Source organism: Vicugna pacos, chromosome 11 (genome assembly GCF_048564905.1).
Source record: "Vicugna pacos chromosome 11, VicPac4, whole genome shotgun sequence".
NCBI classification, from domain to species: domain Eukaryota; kingdom Metazoa; phylum Chordata; class Mammalia; order Artiodactyla; family Camelidae; genus Vicugna; species Vicugna pacos.
The window spans coordinates 28,269,466-28,289,969 of record NC_132997.1 but is presented as its reverse complement, the minus strand read 5'-3'; the positions used below and the strand labels follow the sequence as shown (position 1 = coordinate 28,289,969).

General features: G+C 47.9%; 1 pseudogene; it reads left to right on the top strand.

The window, feature by feature from the left end:
- The first annotated feature begins 1,605 nt into the window (after window positions 1–1,605).
- Window positions 1,606–2,048, top strand: LOC102545910 (small ribosomal subunit protein uS10-like; annotated as a pseudogene).
- The last annotated feature ends 18,456 nt before the right edge of the window (window positions 2,049–20,504 follow it).

Below are 20,504 nucleotides of genomic sequence, written 5' to 3'. Positions count from 1 at the left end.
ATGGTCAGGATGGCTGGGGCCACCACACTGACCCAGAAGACAGGCTGGGTTCTGGAGGGCGACTTGCCTAAAAAGAAGGCGGACCAGCCAGTCCCCCTGCTATTCAACTCCCCTCCTCTTTGCTCCCTGAGAATCTGCCTTTGCCTCTTGTGTTAGCGCCTAGAAGGGTACACAAGTCACCCCCAAAACCAGCCCATCAGAGGTCAGGAGCAGAGCAGTACTAAGAGGACGCCACCAGCTCCAAAGTGAGTGGGCGGAAGTAAACTGAGGAGACATCCCAGAAATCAGTGCGACCAGGAACAGCGTAGAATTCTCCGGGTGCGGTGAGAACGGAAGTACCACCTGCAAACCTCCTGCCTTCATTTTGTAGGGAGGGAAATTTTTCCTCCCCTCTTCCAGGTTCTTTCGGCTGGGCTGGTAATTAAATTGACATAAGACAGATTAACGAGAGAAAAACAAATTTAATTCTGCATATGCAGGAGCCCCACAAAGACCATGAGAGGCTCCCTAACAGGCAGGCAATTGAAGCTTCCAGGCCATGCTGAGCGGAGAAGAAGGAGCTAGGGGTCGGGGGCTCCAAAGGGAAGGAAGGCAATTCACAGGAACGTGGGAACAACAGATGTTCACCAGGCCAAGCAGAGGCCAAGGGACACAGAGAGGACTTTGAACAAACAGGCCTTGCCAGGTTCTCACCATGAAGGGTCAAAATCCACAAAGGGACCAGCAAGACCGCCCAGGCAGGGCCATCGCCTTCCTGCTTTTGCACTTCTGTAAAACTGCTTGCTTCTAGGAAAACGAAACTTAGCCCTAAAATTCCATTGATCACTTTCTGTTCCCTCCATCACTAGATCAGGGCTCTCTGCTAAAGGCATCAGCAGGGCTCTGTTTCCATCTCTTCCTGTATTACCTGCACTGGAATGCTCCATTTTCCATCTATCTCCCCAGCTAGAATGGGTGTACCTTGGGGACAGTGTCTGTGACTGCCTCATTTTTATAACCAGCGAACAATGTCTGACGGTTGACAAGTGCTCAGAAAACATTGGTTGCTGCTGTTGCGTGTGGCTGCAAATCAGGGGATTGAGTCAGAAACCTGGTAAGTAGGCTGATCTGCACTTAGGGAGCCAGTGGTCCTGAGACCACGAGCAAGGCTGGAGTGTCCACTAGCAGATGAGGCTTCAGGCTGCCACGGACACTTAGTACAGAGCCACCTGCTTACTCAGGGCAGCTCAGAAGCTCAGAGGGGCTGAGTCTACAGCTGGATGGTCAGTGTGGTCCCAGGAACATCAGAGCCTGTGGTCAGATGGTCAGTGTGGTCCCAGAAGCATCAGAGCATGTGGTCAGATGGTCAGTGTGGTCCCAGGAACATCAAAGCATGTGGTTGGATGGGGCTACAGAATGTAACCAGCTAACAATTTCATGAGAACACAATGTTAGGTCTCCACTATCTGATTAGTACGAAGACCCACTCTTATGATTGGAGGAAGACACGGTCATGAAGACATGGTCATGGCTGCAGCAGAACCTCTGCCTGCCGGCTCCTGCTCCTGACTCATCGCTGTTCTCTCTCCCACAGGAACAAGTTGGTCAGGAAGCTGCACTGCAGGCATGGCTTTTAAAGATCCCAGAAGACTCCCGTGGAGCCAGAAGTGGCAATTTACCAGATTAGAATAACCCTAACCAGCTGCAATGTGAAGTCTGTGGAGGAGGTATGTGCTGACCTGATCAGAGGCACAGACGAAAAGAATCTCAATGTCATAGGACCGTTCGGATGCCCACCAAGACTCTGAGACTAACTACAAGGAAAATTCCTTGTGGTGAAGGTTCTAAGACTTGGGGTCATTTTCATGAGGCTCCACAAGTGACTCACTGACTTGCACAGCCCTTGTGAGACTGTTAAACAGGTTACTTCCACCAGTATGGAGCCAGGAGTCAAGGCTAAAGTCACCGCTGCAGATGCTTCCATCAGCCTTTTTAATAAATTGATCATCAGTTGTTTAAAAAAAAAAATCTGGATAGCAAAGTTTACACCAACCATGCTGAAGCCATAAAATCCAAAATTTAAGACTGTCAGCGCAACCATGGCTCTGTCCATCCTCCACTTCAGAGTGAAGGAGAGATGCTATGTTCTCTGTGTCTGGACTCAGAGCAGGGTATGCACTGCACCCACGCATAGTCACCCTCTGAATGTGCACACAGCCCCCTCCCAGTCATGCTGGGCACAGGCCCTGGGCACTACACAGACACACGCCCTTACCATCCATCACTGCATCTTGCCAGAGCCTAAATAACACTAAAATTAGATACAAAATGGGATGGGAAAGGAACAGTGAGGAGGGAGAGTCTAAGCAACATCTTTGTGGCTCAGGACAAGGATTTTCCTGTGGGCCTAGTGTAATCCTGGGCTGTGAGGGGGGATGGAAGCATACCATTACAACGTTTTTGTACAACACATGTAGAGGTTCACTATCACGTAACTATAGACTATGGTAAGTTAAAGATACATACTATAAATGCTCAGGCAACAACTAAAACATCTAAAAGAGTAATAAATAATAAACCAACAAAGGAGTTAAAATGGAATAAAAAATACTCAAATAATCTGAAAGAAGTATTTAATTAAAAAAGAAATAAAGAATAGATGGGACAAACAGAAAATACATAGGAAAATAACAGACACAAACTATATAAAAATTATATTAAATGTAAATGGCTTGAACATCCTAATTCAAAGGCAGAGATTATCAGATTGAATTTAAAAAGCAAGATCCAACTATATATATACTGCTTACAAAGAACATTCTTTAACATAAAGCCATAAGCAGATTAAAAGTAAAAATATATAAAAATATGTATCATTCTAGTACTAACCAAAAGAAAGTTCAAGTGATTATTTTAATATCAGACAAAATAGATTTCAGAGAAATTATCAGGAACAAAGAAGGCCGTTTCATAGGAATAAAGGGATCAATTCATCAAAAGGCCATGACAATCTTAAACGTTAATGTACCTAATAACAGAGCTTCAAAACACATGAAGTAAATGCAGAAACTTATAGAACTACAAGAAAAAATAGGCAAATAGAAATAGCCCTATAGGAAGATTTCAATACCCCTCTCCCCAAAATAGATAGAACACATAGACAAAATCACTAAGGCTTGAAGATTTGAAAAATACTATGACCCAACTTGAACAGATTGACATTTACAGAACACTTCACCTAACAAGAATAAAAATTCTTTCAAGGGCACAAAGAACATTTACCAAGAGGGATCTGGGCCATAAAACAGGCCTCAAAAATTTTTAAAAAGATTTGTCACTCATATTATATTCTTTTACCAGAATGAAGTTAAATTAGGAATTAACAATAGGAGACCTCTGGGAAATCCTCAAATATGTGGAAACTAAAAATTATACTTCTAAATAAGCCACATGTCAACAAAGAAACCAACCAGATTAGTTATAAAGTACTGAAAATTGAAAATGAAAACACAACATTTCAAAATCTGTGGGATGCTACTAGTACGATGCTCAGAGGGAAACTTATAGCACTAAATGCCTTAATCAGAACAGAAATAAGGTCTCAAGTCAATGATCTCAGTTTTAAACTTAAGAAACTGGGGGTGGGGGGAAGAAGAGTAAATAAAGCTCAAACTGAAAAGAAGAAAGAAAATAATAAAAATTAGAGCAGAAATCAAGAAAACAGAAAATAGAAAAACAATAGAGAAAGTCAACGAAATAAAAGCTGGTCCTTCAAAAGGACAATAAAACTGATAAACCTCTAGCTCAGCTGATGAAGTAAAAAGGAAAGAAGACATCATTTACTAATATCAGAAATGAGACTACGAATTCTACACATACTAAAATGAAGATATTTTATTAACAACTTTATGCCAATGAAATTGAAAACTAACATAAAATGGAAAAATTCTTTGAAATATACAAACTACCAAATGTCACCCAGGAACCTGAGTAATCCTCTATCTATTAAGAAGTTGCATTTGTGGTTAAAAGTCTTCCCACAAAAAACTCCAAATCCAGACGGCTTCACTAGTGAATTCTACCATTTAAGGAAGAAATAATACCAAATTTAAACAAATTCTTCCAGAAAACTGAAGAGCAGAGACTACTTCCCAGTGCATTCTATAAGACTAGCATTACTCTGAAAACAAAGCCAGATAAAGACATTATAAGAAAGGAAATCTATGGATCATTATCTTTCACAAGCATAGGCTTAAAATTCTTGACAAAATTTTAGCAAGTAAAATCCAACAACATATAAAATGACCAGTGTCAAAAACGATAAGATGATCTCAGTTGACATGGAAAAAGCATTTGACGAAAACCCAACATCCATTCTTGACAGCAGCCCTCAGCAAACTGGGCACGAAAGAGTATTTCCAACCTGGCAAAGGTTGTCTATGAAAAACTCTACAACTAACATCGCACTTAATGGTGAAAGACTGAATGTTTTGTATAAATGGAATGAGATGCAGGTAGAAGACAAGCTCTTGGCTTGTGGTGCCTTCGGTGACAAACAGCCATAAGAAATGCAGAGGAAGTTGGCTGCTCTGTACTGCACTGGAAGCCTTTTAAAAAACAAAAATAATAAACTTAGCGCAGCCAACTGCCAATTCAATTTGGATGGCTGAGCCTGAGAATTTTGAGCCCCTAGGTCCTGAACCCCGTGGACCACCCAATCTTCCTTTCTAGAAAAGAGTATCGCTTTGCCTGGAAATTAAGCATGAAAAGACCTTCCTGAAGCAGGTGATCTGCATGGTGGTGATGCTTGTTCCCAAGCTTTGCCCATACCTCCCCTCACTGATTCCAGGACAAAGGCCACCTGAAGAGGAAAAAGTAGCCCCTGCCCCAGAACGTAGTTGGCATGTTAAGGGAACAGCAGCCCTGGCTAATCAATATGGCCAAGAAGTAGGAAAGCATGCAGAAATAATTTTGAAGATGTTGGCACGGGAGTGGGGCGACGCACGCCGGGTAGGGCAGAGCGTACTTGACGTGGGAGCCCTCACGTGGAACTTCAGGTCCAACGTTCTGACAACGACACCTAGGAGCCAGACCTAGGAGTCTGCTGAGATGCCTCCTTGAAGACTTGACAGAAAGAAAACCTTTATTTAATGAGGAAGAGAGACCAAATTCTTTGTCACAGTAGCGAGAAAAGGGTCAGTGGGCTCAGGGCGGTAAGGAGGTGAGAGGGGATGCCATCCCTCCATCCCTGCCTATATACCCTGAGACCCTCCACCAAGATTACAAGGGACACACTGTGCACGGCTATCTTGACATCTCTGAAAAGCCTAGAGAGGGCTGCACTTCTTAGGGCAGGGTTGACAGTGAGAGATGACATCATAGAATTGGCCTCCTTCATCTCAGTGAGGATAATGTAATCAGAGAATCACAGAGGCCAGGGGGCACTCAAATTTCCAAAAAAATATATACTGGATGTGATGACCCAAGACAAGACTAGCAGTCAAGGCGCTGCTGGCGCTTGACCTGTAGGGCTGTGTGGTGATGGCTCCTCCACCACGGTGTCGTCAGACACCAAATAGACAGAGAGCCATGCAGGGCGCCACTCAACCTGTACAAAGAGGATTGAGAGCTGGCCCTTCCCTCAGTGATCAGATTTAAATCATTCACGGATCTAGTGCCTACTGACCAAAGGCGAGCCTGGATGCCCTGGAGGGAAGGCTCTGCAGCACCCTGCAACCATCTGTAGTAAATTTCCCCCATCCTTTCCCAGAGTGACCAGAGGTCACCTGCCAAAGTCACCAAACCCTGGGGAAGGGGTCTAGGCAGACTTCCTGGACTATTAGATATGGGTCTGGGCTGACACCAATCGCTGGGGAGCTGAAAAGCCATCACGATCATCCAGTTAGAGTTGAGAAATACATGAAGACCAGGTGACAAATAGATTATTTCCCCAATTCACCTCTGCCTGCAGGGAACCCTGCCCGGCGCAAAGGACAACTTACTGCAACTTGCCCTTCCCATCACTAAGAAACACAGCGCATGACAGGGCTCTTCGGGTTTTAGAGGCAGTCTGCGTGGCGCTGAGAATACTCCTCTGGGCCATTTGTCAGGTGACACGGAAGGCTCCCAGGCTGGAGTGAGTCACTGAGCAAGAGGGTGCAGGCTGCTTGGGTCATATCACCCAGCAGACCCCTGAAGATGTCCTGGCGCTGGAAGTATCTTTGGTGGGCAAAACCACCGTGTGGGGCCTCAGGAAGTTCCCAGCAGGAAGGTCACAGCACAGATCTCTCAGCCTGCGGGTTCTGGGACAAGGCCTTTGCCTGTCTTTGGCTGAAGACGATGCCCGGCAGTAACCCCAGTGAGCAGTCCAGACCACGTCCCGGAACGTCTCGGGGGCCACCAACGGTTAGGGGCTGGAAGAGCCTTTGGAATTGAACCTGGCATCTCCATCAGATCCTGCCCCCATCCTGCTCGGCTTCCCTGAGCTGAGTGCTGACTCCAAGCAGACATGAACTTGAATCCTGGCTCTGCCTCTTAGCGGTGGTTACTTAACCTCCCTGGGCCTCTCTCTGTTTCCTCACCCGGGAGGTAAAAATGAGGTCATCCATCTCCCAGAGCCCCAAAGACTCCTGCCACTTCTTTGTCCCCAGGGCTGACTTCCAAGCTGCCGTGTCTGTGATCCATCATGATTTTGTTAACCTGCCAGTTTTTACTTAAGCTTCATTGGGATTTTAAACTCGCAGGGGCAGAGCTCCCGGCTGCTCAGCTGCCTTTGTGTTCCATTGAGAGCAGGACCTCAAGCCCGCTTGTTGGAGGAACAGGCCGACTCTGTGGTCCCTGCACCAGCCCCCTTGCCACCAGGCATTATCTCAGCGGCCACAGACCCATCAGGGAAATCTGCCCTTCAGCCCGCGTCCCGCCTCAGACTTTCAAATCAGGCCATTACCAGCCTGGGAGCTCAGTTGTTCGTCACTGGGCTTCAGAGTCCCAGCCCTTATCTAATCAACACACAAGCCCAGTGACTCAGCCAGGATTTACATAACCCCTTCCCTCTCCCAGGGCTCCATCCTCCAGCTGCTCCCCTGGGCACAAAGCTCTGGTTTCACTTAATCCACTGTGGCCCAGGTAACAATCCACCTGCCCGTCTGTGTCAGCAGGACTGCGAGGTGCAGAAAAGACAGCACTGAGGTTTCCCTGCCGGAGCTGAGCTGACCTGACAGAACGAGCTTCCTCCCCAGGGCTACTGGAGACAGCTCATCCACGCAAAGTCACCCCGTTGGTGTCCGGAACTCACATGCTTGGGTTCCTTATCAAGCTCCATCTCCCCGAGGACTGAATGCATGATGGGTGAGCAGGTCACCTGCTCCCACAGGAACTTCCCCCACATGCGCACCCCACTGTGGGGCAGGCAGCAAGCCGCTGGGGCTGGCTGTGCGCCAGCTTGCAACTCCACACCCAGCTCTTCACATGCAGTGTCTTCTCTAACCTTGACCCCAGCCCTGCCAAGTGTTGTTACTCCCATTTTACAGATGGGGAAACTGAGGCCGGGTAACTTGGCCTTGTGAGACAGGAGGGAAGGGGGCGGGGCACAACCCTTAAAAGAATAACAGAGCAATTAGCACCAAGAGGACAGAAGATTCAACTCCCAGTAGAACTTGAGCTTCACTATCTGCTCATTGTAACACATTAGCTGCTAAAGGACACCCCCACAGGCGCCAGGGCAGTTTCAAGGCTGCCCATTAAAGGTCAAATGTGGGAGGTGGCCCAGTTGCTGGGAACCCAGCCCCTTCCCCAAAGTAGTTGGAATAATCTTCCCACATTTTAGCATATGAAGACCCCACACCTCGTGGTCTCATTTTTCCCAGTCGACCCCATGCTCTGAGGCTGCCGCTCTCCCTTCTGAGTAAGGTAGCCCTCATTCTCTCGGCCTTTTTCTTACCTGTTGAGATGACCTGTCTATGGAGTTAGTATCTCTCTGAATAAATCTACTCTTACTCTACTATGGCTCACTCTTGAATTCTTTCCTGGGTGAAGCCAAGGACCCTTATTTGGGGACATGCCCCACCACGTCTCTTCCGAGACCTGGGAAACGGCCATCCTCTCACGTCCCATTTTTCCTGTATCACTTGGACAGACAGGCGGTGAGTGGCAAATCCACTCTGACTGTAAAACTCATGCTGGGTGGCTTGGTTGGGCAGCGCTGCCCCAGCTCAGCTCCACACAGGTCGCTGGGTTCCACCCTCTGGAGATCCTGATTCAGGAGATTTGCGGTGGGCCTTGGAAATCTGCCTTTTCAAGCTGCTACATGTAATTCTGCTGCATCACTAAGGCTGGGAATGCCTGATTTGACGAGCCCCAAGTTTCCTCCCATCTTTAGAAGTTCTGATTTTGAGGGATTTTAATCAGAAAGGGCACGTTGGAGGCCCCGCCCCCCTTCTCCCTGGTGACCATACCCGTGTGCTCTCCTGTGCCTTCTCAGCGGTCCTCCGCGTCAAGTCAGGAGACAGGCTTCACGGAAGGATGACAGACACCTCTGGCTCTGGACACTGGTGCCAGCTTCCTTCTGAAGCTCTAGGCCTGCACATGGCCCTGAGGGGAGGGGGCCTAGGCTGCTACCTCCACAGCCCCCAAAGATGAGGACTGAGGTCAAAGCGCTGGTGGTGGTGCTGGGACTGGGGCAGGACATAGTTCACAAATTTACAACATGAATTTGTCACTTACCAACTTATATTTTGAGCCTAAAAAGCAGGGAGGAGACACTTCTGCTCAGGGTAACACCCCTCTAGTCTTACCCCATTAGACTGGGCTAATCTCGGGCACAATCTACAGCGAGGGCTGAAGATGAAAACCATGAAAATGGGAACTTTGGGAACTGCCCTTAATCTGGGGTCCCATCTTGTAGTACACCCCGACAAACTGCCTGCAGTCAGCACTTGTCAAGTTCAGAGACGACAGATCTCCCTGCTGGGGGGTTGAGGGTTCTTTGGGGGACTCAGCTCTGGGAGAACCTGTAAGAGCAGCTGGGAGATCCTTGGAGCTCCCTCCTCCAAAGCCCCCTATGGGCACAAGCGAGTGGGGGGCTCTACAGAGAGCGACGGCCGCTGATCTGGCCAGTCCGCCGGGCCACGGTCAGCCAGACCACACCGCTGGGATGAAGACAGGAAATCTCAGTGGAGTCCACCTGGGCCGGGCATGCTGACCAGAAGAGGCTCGTGGTGCTCAGGGATGAAGCCCGCCTCCAAGAAGGAACAGCACCGCTGGGCAATGATCGGCTTCAAAACCTTGAGCACAGGAACGGGAGGTGGAGCATCGGTGCGGGTTAAGAGGGTCCTCTTTGCGGACTCGCTCTCCTCTACGAGGCATGAGCCAGAAGGATGCTAAGAAGGCGGGGCGCTCTCGCACGCATGCGCACACGCGTCCTCCCACTCCGCTCGCCCCCACCCCATCTCCTCACGTGCTCACTCGCTCCCTGCTTGCTCCTTCCTTCTGTCTCTTTTGTCTGTAAGTGGGGGACCACAGAAGACGTGGGTCTTTCCCTTGTCCCTCCCCGGATAGCCTAGAAGAAGTCTAGTGAGACAGGAAGGAGGCTGTGCCGACCGACCGTCTGTGCAGGAGAATGCCCTCCTGCTCCCTGTGACGTAGCAAGTCCCAGAGGATGGCGCAGAGGAGGCCAGGGCCCAGGTCTTGACTCGCCACGGAGCGAACTTTTGCTTGGAACTGCTCTCGGCGTTCATCTCCCGCAGGAAGCTCACAGACTCACAGGCTGAAGACAGTCCTGGGCCCTGTGCTCCTGGGCGGCAGTTGCTTTAATTTCTGAACACACATGAAAGAATGTCTTTTAACTCATGACTCTGCACAGTAACAATATAATAAGGTGAACAGAACTGAATTCATTCTATGGTACAGAATATCAGCAGGTTATTCAACAGTTCAGTTAAATATAAACAGACATCTGGATACACATGACCTGGAAGTCCTGCACTCACAGAGCTACACCGTGAGCCTGTTACTACCCTCCACCCCTGGTCCTCAGCCCCTGGCCCCGCCCTGGTTGGTCCAGCTGCTTCACTTTTGTCACCTGGCTGTGTCCTCCACCTGCGTGTCCTGAGCTAGTCCAGGCCTCCGTCAGGCTTCTCTCCTCCCCCCGAGTCAGCAGGGCCAGGCTGACTGCAAAGATCACTCAGTTCTTTGTTGTCCTGACTCAGAGTTCAGCTGTAAAAGCACAGAACCTTCCTACATAAGCACACTGCATCCTCAAAGCCGATCGCTGCTGGTGGTCCTGCCTGCCTTTGCAAAGGAGTTTAGCACACGTTCCGTGAACCCCCATGGCATGCCTGCTGATGGAGGAAAGCCCGTGACTGACCCAGGGCAGTGGTCAGAAGAGGTGTACAGAGCTTGCGGGCACCCGGAAGGGCAAAGTGCCTCTCCTACCAGCATCTTCTGTGTGTCCACCGAAGCCTTCCTCTCTGTGATGGTTTCCTGTCTTCTCTCTCAGTATCAAGACTTTCCACCGACTGTTCCCAGATGTAAAATCCAGAACTAAAAAGCAACCACTCAGGGTAAAATGCTGCCTCGCTGAGGTTGTGGGTTTACCGTTTTCATGTTGGATATAGAGTTGCCAAGACGTGGGAAAGGGTAAGACTGTTACTGAAACAGTTTCATTTGCGTTACAAGCAACAAGCCAAACACTGAGATGCCAAGGTTTGCAACAAAGAAAAGGTTTATTCATGAGGCAGCCTAGTGAGGAGATGGGAGAACAAATCTCAGATCCACCTTCCCAGTGACAAGAGGCTTGAGATATTTATGGGATAAAGAACCTGAGTGGCTTTGGCCATGGGGGAAGGTGATCAGAGGTGGGGAAAAGGTGAGGTGATCTGTGTTCTGGGCAGGTGTATCTGAGTTACATGCTTCCTCATGGGATGCATGTTCAAAAATGGAGGCACTTAGCGTGACCTGAGGGTGAAGTTTTCGGGCTCCTGACATGAGCAGGTTGCTCACCAGACACCTGTGCAGGCCCAGTTTTAGAGTCTGTGGTCCCAGACAGTCTTAGCCGGCTTGAATTGGACAGGAGCTGATTCCAAGGTCCTGAAAAACAATTTAAGCGTCTGTTACTATAGTAACTCTTACATCCAAGATATTAACTATAGGGGCAGTTAAGGTGTCAAAAAGAATAATTAAGGCAAGTTGGTCATGAAGCAAGGTTACAAGCCAGGAGTTTTTAACAAGTTGTTCCCTTACCTGCTGTTCCGTAAGACAAGCTCAAGAATTTCCATTAGTCACCAGTTTCTGTTAACCCTGTGGGGCACAGGCGGCTTGAGGAATAATCCTGGAGAACCATAAATACTTGACTTGCTTTTAACAAGATAAACTTTTGTTTTGTTTTAGCCCTTATGGGTTTTTTGCTTTTTGTTTTTTCATCTTTCCAAATCTTTTCCTCTGGATCAGCTGAGACCCTGGAATTCACTCTTTCCTTCTTCATTTACTAAATGCCTGATAGGAGCTGGTTTTCTTAGGACTGATTTATTCTTGTGAGTTAAAAATAGACTCGACCTGTAGTCATTTGAGTTACATTCGTCAGAGCAGTGGGCTTAGTGTCGCGAGAGAAGGGGCCAATCTCGTGAGACGTTCGGCCCCCGGTGTAAGAGAGTTTTAAAAAGTCTAGAGTAGAGAAGATTTCAGTCAATTGGGAGAATCTGCTTGCAGTAATTCCACCATGTGCAGCCTTCTGTGCCGAGGCCCCCAGCCCTGAGTGCGTAGGTTTGACTGCTTCCCGCAGCAGCCTCTGGTTACCCCAGCAAGACATGACACCCCAATGCCAGGAGAAAGTTCCTTTGCAGGGATTGCCTCTTGCTCCTGGTTCATCAATGATATTGGCCTATAGTTTCTTTTTTGGTCATGTCTTTGTCTGGCTTTGGTATCAGGGTGATGGTGGCTTCAAAGAATGAGTTTGGGAGTATTCCCTCCTCTTCAATCTTTTGGAAGAGTTTGAGAAGGATCGGTATGAGCTCTTCTTTGTATGTTTGATAGAATTCCCCAGCGGAACCATCTGGTCCTGGACTTTTGTTTACAGGGAGGTTTTTTTAATCGCTGATTCTATTTCACTTCTAGTTAACAGTCTGTTCAAATGATCTATTCTTGATTCAGTTTTGGTGGATTGTATGTTTCTAGACACTTGTCCATTTCTTCTAAGTTGTCCGATTTATTGCCATATAGTTGTTCATATCTTGCTCTTGGTTTTGTTTCAACAAAAGTGGGACAGGCGGCCAGGAGGAAATAGTTTCTGCATCTGCGTGAAGTTCTGATACGCCTTCCACTTCACTCTCAGTCATCATTCACTTCCTAAACTACACAGTGTCTTCATCCAGCTGACTGAACACATGAAGAACCATCTCCCTGATGTACTCAAGACTTTTCTGGGTTTTCCCTTCTCATGTCTCTCCTGGTCCTCCTTCCAGCCTCCTCCCACCTCTTACTGATTCCTGGACGGAGGTACCTGCCACAGGGACCTAGGTCTTTCCGAAGTTCACCGTGCATCCCAGGGGAGCCCTCCTGAGTTCACTTAGGGTGGTCCACGCCTACAGCTGGTTTTCTGCTCCCCGACAGTGTTTTGTTCACTCATTCTCCCAGGAAACATGTTGTGGGTGGCTACTCGGTGCCAGGCTCTATTTAAAGCACTCAGGACTCAAAGATAAACACATGTACATTTCTTGCACTAAAGCTAAATATGATATAATAGGAGATGGACCGCTATCACAATGTATGAGGATGCTGAGAGCAGTGAGGACAGGGGGCAGGGCCCCAGAGATGGGGCATCTCACTCAGACAAGGAGACAGGCAGAAGATACCTGAGAAGTCACTCAACAGCTGCATCCTTGACACCCGGTGCTCTGGCGAGGAGGAGAAGATGGCTCAAAACACTGACCTCTGCTTCTCTCCCATAGGGAGCAGTGGCCTGTGCAAAGGTTTGGCCGAGGTCCTACCAAGCACTTACTCTGTCGAGAGGTGCTGCCTGTGAGCAAGTCCATGAAGGAGCCAAATTGCACGCGTGTCACTGCTGGGACAGGGTGGGGTGTCAGCCCTCGCACCCAATCTTTAGGGTCAGGGAGGAGGCCCCCAGTCAGCCCAGACTGTCCTCAGAGGCAGGTGACATAGGACCCTTGACCCTACTGTCAGCCTTCCTGCCGCAGTGAAAGTGCAGACCGGCAGTCCTGGCAGCGCAATGTCCCCAGCAGGAGGTCGGCAGATGCTCAGGGCAAGGACAGAAAGAGAGGCTCCGTTTTTTAATTGATTTGTAACAGCAATTGTAGACCCTTCATGGAGAAAACTAGAACTTTGCTGGACTCTACACGTATTTCTAGGGCTTAGGCGTGTTTCGAATGCATGGGGAAGTGACCGGATGTTCTCGGTGCTTTGGGCTTCCCAAAGACCTCAGTCTGTTCCGAGTTTAAGGAACCTGGGCGCTAACACAATGTGGCCAGCCAGCCTGCCCACCAGGTAGCAGAGAGAGTGCTCTGTGCCACCCTCAGATTGCTTGGCAGCCAGACCTCAGTGGGGGCTGCGTGAGCGCCCGCATACACCTCCATGTTCCCCTCTCTCCCTCTGTCCTTCATGACCACCTCAATGAGCATTAAGCAGATTTGGCAACTTCTACAAAGTAAGGAAATTTCCCCAATGGTGGAATGGAGAAACAGCATTTTTGAAAAGGTCTCTTTATCGGAGACCAATAGAATCTCATTCAGTGTCTTTGAATACGCCTGGACTTGTTTTTATGGCTCTATGATGCAGCTCCCCGTTCGGATCCAGTCACTTTTTTTCCACCCCTCTGGATCCTGCCTGGATTTCAAGGCCCAGCTTAAAATGCCAATCCATCTAAGCCTTTGTTGGCTCTTCCAGGCTTCACTGAGTACCTGCCTCTAGATTTCTAGGCCATTTACAGTTATTGCTACACAGCACACACTCATGACTGTCCCTAGTGGATCCTAGGGCCCCTGTGAGCCAGTCTCAGCAGCCTTCCATGCAAAGATTTCCTGTAGAATCTTTTCTTTTAAAAAGCACCAAAGTGATCTGATTTAAAGTCTAGAGCAGCATTCACAAAATGTCCCTGTCCTCGCCTCTCCTTTTTAGCCCTCTTGTGTCCACAAATGATCTAAAACCTCCCACTTCCCGAATGCCTCACCCTTCACCCCTCTACCCCAATTACACCCCCAAATCTAAAGTCTGCACAGTTTTTCTGGATCCCTTGCTCCTGTCCCCTGTGTACCAACTCTTGGTGATATACAAAGAATTAACCTCTGTCTCAGACACCTCAGGCAGATTTATACTTCCCTAGCTGTTTCAGGAGCTGCTCCTCCCTGGGACATGCTGGTCCCACAGCAGAGGGACAAGAGAGATCGTGTAGCCATGCCATGACTCTTAAGTCCTCTACTTGGAAATGGCTCCTTTTTGGCCACCCCATCCCAGGGCATTTCATATCCAGGAGTGGCGATGACCCCAAGATTCCCTTTGTGATGTAGTGGAAGGCTCATGGCGAAGGATCTTGCAGATCAGTGACTGAGCACATCACCTGGCCCAGGTGACTCAGTGCCAACCAGTCACAATAACTCCTCATGCTGCCAAGAAACCATGTGCCTACACCCAGTAACTGGAATCCATTTGCCCCAGGCCAGTGGTGGGGACCATCCTGTCTTACAGGCTAAGTTTTATAAGCAGAGACACCTGGTAAGTGTTCTTTTAGTCTCTAGTCCAGCTTTCACTGGATTTTATGAGAAGCCACTCCCACAGAGGTGGGATAGACCAGGGGGCTATTGTAAGCCAAGGTAAAGTTACTCTGAAGCAATTTACTTAAGTTTTCTTGTCTCCCATGCCAGAGTTTTCTTGTTCTTCACTCAGGAAAGACATTCGAAGTAGTTTCATGAGACAATTCATGGGGAAATGACTACACAGCATTTTAGGAAAACAGATCAACCAAGGAAAACAGCTGATTTGCTGGAGGAAGAGGGAGGGCCATTGAGAAGATGGGTCTTTGGCAAGAGTTCAAAGCTCCCTGATAAGCATTTTGGTGAGGACATTCATCTTTATTCTTCCTGCCAAAATTAGGAGCCACCCTTTTCTCTCAGTAATAACAACTCTGGGGCTTACTCAGCAATTGTGTTGGAGAAAGAATTGTGTCTTTTAAGTCTGGAGGTTCACAATTCAGAGGAGAGCTGAAAATTTCCAGAACCACCCTGTCCAGGAATGATTTTCCCTTTAGCCTCTTCCCAGATGTCCCTGAAAAACACCTGCTCTTCGGGGAAGGAGGGAAATGACACAAGGAAAAAGGCTCCCACGAGTAAGTAAACTTTGCCCAGGAGATCACTTCAAGTGGGGTGGATGGAAAAGTGAGTCAGTTGAGAGACTGAGAGAGAGAAAGAGAGGATCTCTGATAACCTCGCCGGCCAGCTTCAGAGATGCTCCAAGTGCCCACACAGCTGAGCTCACGTGCACCGCCTCGCCCCCTCAGTCATGGCGCATCGTATGTATTTGAATCCCTTCCTTTCGAGGACTGGGTTATGTGAGCCACTCGGCAGTCATGGGCCTACCCTTACCACGCAGGGGAGCAGGAAACACGGAGTGACGCACATGAATCCTGCACCCCCGGCCTGGCTGCCCGGGATGCTAATTATCACAGCGTCGCCTTCTAGCATCCGTGTGGTTAGGGCCGCAGCTTTCAGATGTGACTTCCACGACCTCACACTTTCTAGAAAAGAGGCAGCTGGTGCAGTGCCTGAGCCCAGTTCACAGCAGCAACTGAAGCAGAAAGAGGGGTTTCAGGAGGCAGATGTGAATGTCAAAAGCAAGTGCAAAACCAAAGCAGGAAAGACGCTGACTCTCGGGCGATGGCACTTCAAAGAAGCTTTACTACTGGAAGGGTTGCACTGACCCCCCCAGGACAGATGCAAGTAGGGTCAGGCCAGTGAAAGACACGATGTCTCAACACACGAGGACACAGGTGTTCAATCTAATTCAATATAAAAATCCAACTTGTTTTGCCTCTTTTCCCACCTTCCGTTTGGGTAGGCAGGGGGAGGAGGAGCAACCTTTCCCAGAAAGTGCTCAGCAAGCACAGTGTTGGGGAGCAGAGCCCTCCCCACAGCACGCACGGGACAGCTGCTTCCTTCTGTTGCTAACGACTAGGAGTCCTGTTTTAAAGCATCGTTCTGATTTAGCCATCAGGGCTTTCTGTGAAAGAAAAGCCTGGAAGATAGCTTTAGAGTGGAGGAGAAACAGTGAACCCAGGTGGGGAAAGGCAGGAAGTGAGAAAGGGATCGAGAAGCGGGGAGAAGCATCACGTGCACGGACTCCTGGCCACAGGGACAGCGGTCAGAGCGGGCACTCGCTCAGCGCTGCAGCGAGGGATGTCCTCCTGGGCCGGCGCAGTGAAAATGCCCGGAGCTCCTTCAGCTCAGGCGTCTGCCCCCGGAGCTCCCAGCCTTCACCTGGCCATCCCAGTGCCCCCTGGCCAGGCTCAGATCACGAGCTTGGCTCCACGCACCCGTTACACACACACGCACACACACCCCTATGCCCTGTAATACAAAGGCATCTCCTGGCGCCATGCAGGGTGGAAGACAGCAGCTCAGCCTGTGCTAGGGATTGAGTTGAACCACTTGGGCTAGAACACTGGGGGGGTCAACACACAGCAGGAGTTAAGAATTCCTTAAGAAACAAAAGGACTTTGTGTATCTGTGATAAAGCAAGTTTGGGGAAAACTATAGGCCACAACCTCTCCCTAAGATTGTGTCGCATCATGGTAGCCAGCCCCCAGGTGGCCCCACTTCTTACTCCTTATCCCCTTTCGTCACCTCCTCTCAGCTGATTCAAGGCTGGTAAGGGTAACCAATGGAGAACAGCACGAGTGGTGGTGTGTGATTTCCAAGTGTAGGTTAAATAGGGCACTGCATCTTCCACTTGGTCCTCGGGGGAAGGTGGCCACCATGCCGTGAGAACACTGAAGCAGCCCCGTGGGAAGGTGCATGGGGGCAAGAACTGAGGATCCCACCAAGAACCAGCACCAACTTGCCGACCAGGGGAGTGAGGGATCTTGGAAGTAGCTCCTTCACCCAAGTCAAGCCTTCAGATGATGCAGCCTCAGGCAATACCTTGACTGCAACCTTATGAGAGACCCTGAGCCAGAACCACCCAACCAAGCTGCTCACAAATTCCTGACACATGGAAACTGTGAGCAGCATTGTGTATATTGTTGCTTTGAGTCACTAAGTTTTAAGGCAATTTTTTACCTAACGATAGATACACATACATCTTAACATATTTGAATCTCAGAGGGAATCCTGCATTTTCAAAATGCATCTTACTGTGTTTAACTCAGTGTTTCCCAAATGCTTTGGTCATGGAACAGTTTTTCAGAGAATGCTTCATTAACATCTTGGGATGCTAGCATTCCACAGAGTATAGTTTGGGAAGAAATAGACTAGCTGTGGTTGTATTTATTACTTAAAAATTATCTCACACACCTTGTATGCAATAGTTTGATGCCAGGTAAATTATCTCTAATAAAGCATATTTGAATAAAAACAATTCCAATAACAGAAACATAATGTTATATGCATTATAGTTCTCCATATAGCTAGCTCTCCATATAAAGGAATGCTAAAGGAATCCGTTATCCAGGTAGCATTTTGAAAATGGCCATGTTTTTCCCACCCCACCATCTTTTAATGTATTGGTGTAAGCTGCCAGATATTTCTCCAGCAAAGAAATAACTTTATTCAGAATCAGCAGAGAATTGCAATCCAGGGTCTGCAACCATGGTGAGCCACGTGCAAGTCCACACACAGCATGGGAAGGAGAAGGCTTTAGTACAAGGAAAAGGAAGTAGAAAAAGCTGTAGTAAAGAAAGGTTTCATGGCTTCTTGTTGGCTGAGTTCTTGCCAGGAAAGAAGAGGAGTCTTTTTCTTCTTCCCGTTGGGCTCTGCTCTGTCATTGCAGGTCATGAGAGCTCCCCCTCCTGGTGTCCTAACTCTATTTAATTGAGGTTTCTATGTATTAATTTTTTACATTTTCCCCTTTTGTTCAATTCTTTCTTTGACAGCATCACTGACAAGAGTCAGGTTTTCCAGCGTCAGTGGTTTTCTGCCCCCCAGTGCCAGGAAGGACGTTTTCTGAGTGTAGTAGCCCACGTTAGAGAGAAAGAGCACAGACGGGAAACCTGTTGAGGTTCCAACCGAGTAACAAGGAAGGGAACGAGGCAGAACTGGCAGGCACTTTTTTTTTTATCTATAATCTATGTTATCAAAATTATGGCATTATATACTCGGAGAGCATTTGAAGTGTTATGCCATCATTGCCCACAGGCGTGGTTCAGATATCTTGGGAAAACTGTCTCATTAGATGTCATCTGCTTCAAATGAAGAAAACCTTTACTTTCAGATCACAGGATGATGTCCAGTCAGGGGCTGACACTCTTTTAGGCGCATCACATGAATCTAAGAGTCCATTCCCTGGAGTTTGACAGCACAAGGATTGGTTATCAGTACCAGACAGGACCTTTCCGTTGAAGTTGAAAAGAGTTCTCCTGGAGGTGTCTTTTCCAACAGATGAAATCTCCAGGTTGCAAGATGTGATGCTCAAGGTCTTCATCTCCTGAGGACATACTATGAAGATTGTTCTGCCAAAACATGATTATTTTTAAAAGAAGCAATTAAGCCTCTGCAATATTGGGGCATTTCTCCTTTTGTCAGTTGTGGGTGAAAACGAGCAGGAGCCAAGGGCAGCAGGCAGCCTGTGACTGTCTCAGCTGGTGAGTTACAAGTTCCAAAAAGGGTGGCTGTAAGATTTAGAAAGACTAGTGGTGATGCATTTTGGCCGAGGTGTTTGGAGGGCCTCTACACGTTTTGCCAATTGAGCCTTAATAATGCATTAATACACTGGACTAAACCAGAGGGTTGAGGGTGGTCAGCACAGCGAAAAGTGTTGTAACAGATTTGTTGAAGCATCTTGCAAGTAAAATTGGTTCCTGGATCACTATGAAGTTCAAGAGGAGCTCTCTGGGTAAGGATAATCTTTTCCTAAAGGACTTTGGCCACAGAAGAGGAAGTAGCATGGCTACAAAGGGAGGCTTCAGTCTAATGTGAAAATATAAAGACCAGGACTAAAACATATTTATACCCATTAGACAGAGGAAGCTGTATGAGATCCATTTGCCAGACCTCAAGTGGTTCATTGGGCAGTTTAAGATGTCCCAGAGGAGTACAAATAGGCTTTCCTGGGTTGTATTTTGGACAAGCGGGATAAGTAAGGTAGGAACTTTTTGCAGCCTTGTTAATGATTCCCCACCATATTGACTCACGAAAGCTATCATTTTGTCAGTAGAGCAATGACTTAATGCATACACAGTGGTGAGGTGGGAGGGCTGGTTTATTGTTTGGTTCAAACCAGAGCTTTCTCTTTTTATCAAACCAACAATTGTTGAATTTTCAATCTTGTTTTTTCTTTTCTGAAGCCAATTGTTGGGCTTCCCTTCGGAGTTTTTCTAAGTTATCATCTGTGGAACTATCCCTTCGGTCCACGTCAGAACTTTGGCTGTTGTTGGTCCCTCTAAGGGCAGCATTCCTTGCAGAAATTTCACCAAGGTACTTTCCTCTAGCTTCCAGAAAATCAAGTTTAGAATGCTCCAGAATCTTGACAATACCTAAAGCAGCACGTCAAAGTATTGCGTCTAAGAATTCCTGAACCTAAGGGCCAATTTTAATTTAAATTTCCTCTGAAAGTGAGGGAGACATGTTGCTTCCACAACATTCCAAAATCATGAGTTACTCCCAAATTATATCTATTATCAGTACAAATATTGGCTGTTTTTGCCTTGGCCAAAGTACAAGCCCGCTTAAGAGCAAGTAGTTTCACCTGCTGCGCTGAAGTAGCCGTAGTAAAGATGCTGCCTGGACAGTGTCAAAAGGCGCTGCGATACCCAGCACACCCAGCACAATAGTTTTCACCTCACCTTTTAAATAAAACCATCACTGAACCATTAGAAGTCAGCGTTGCCTAAAGGAATTTCCTGCAGATCATTACCAGTAGTCAGGAGGCAATCCGTCAGTGTTAAGCAGTCATGTCAGATTCTGTCGGTGATGGAGGGGAGAAGGGTAGCGGGGTTAAGGTTATTACACTGTAAAAGAGTCATGTGAAGAGTGGTTAACAAAAGGACTCCATAGGAGGTGAGGTGAGTGACTGAGAAATACTGAGTGTGATAAAAACTCAAGAGAGCTTCTTCTGCACAAGGTGCAAAAATGGTTAAAGGAGATCCCACAATGATTTCCTCAGTGGCCCAAGTAAAAGGGCAGTGGCCGTCATGGCTCTAAGGCAAGGGGGTTATTCCCATGCCGCAGGCTCCAGTTGCTGGCTTTAATACCCTGAGGGTCATTAGAGGTCCCTGGTGTTTTGGGGTGAGTACCCCAAAGGCATTCTCTTCCTGGTCACATACAAAAAGGAATAGGGGAATCTGATATTTGGGGTGCCCAAGGACAGGGGAG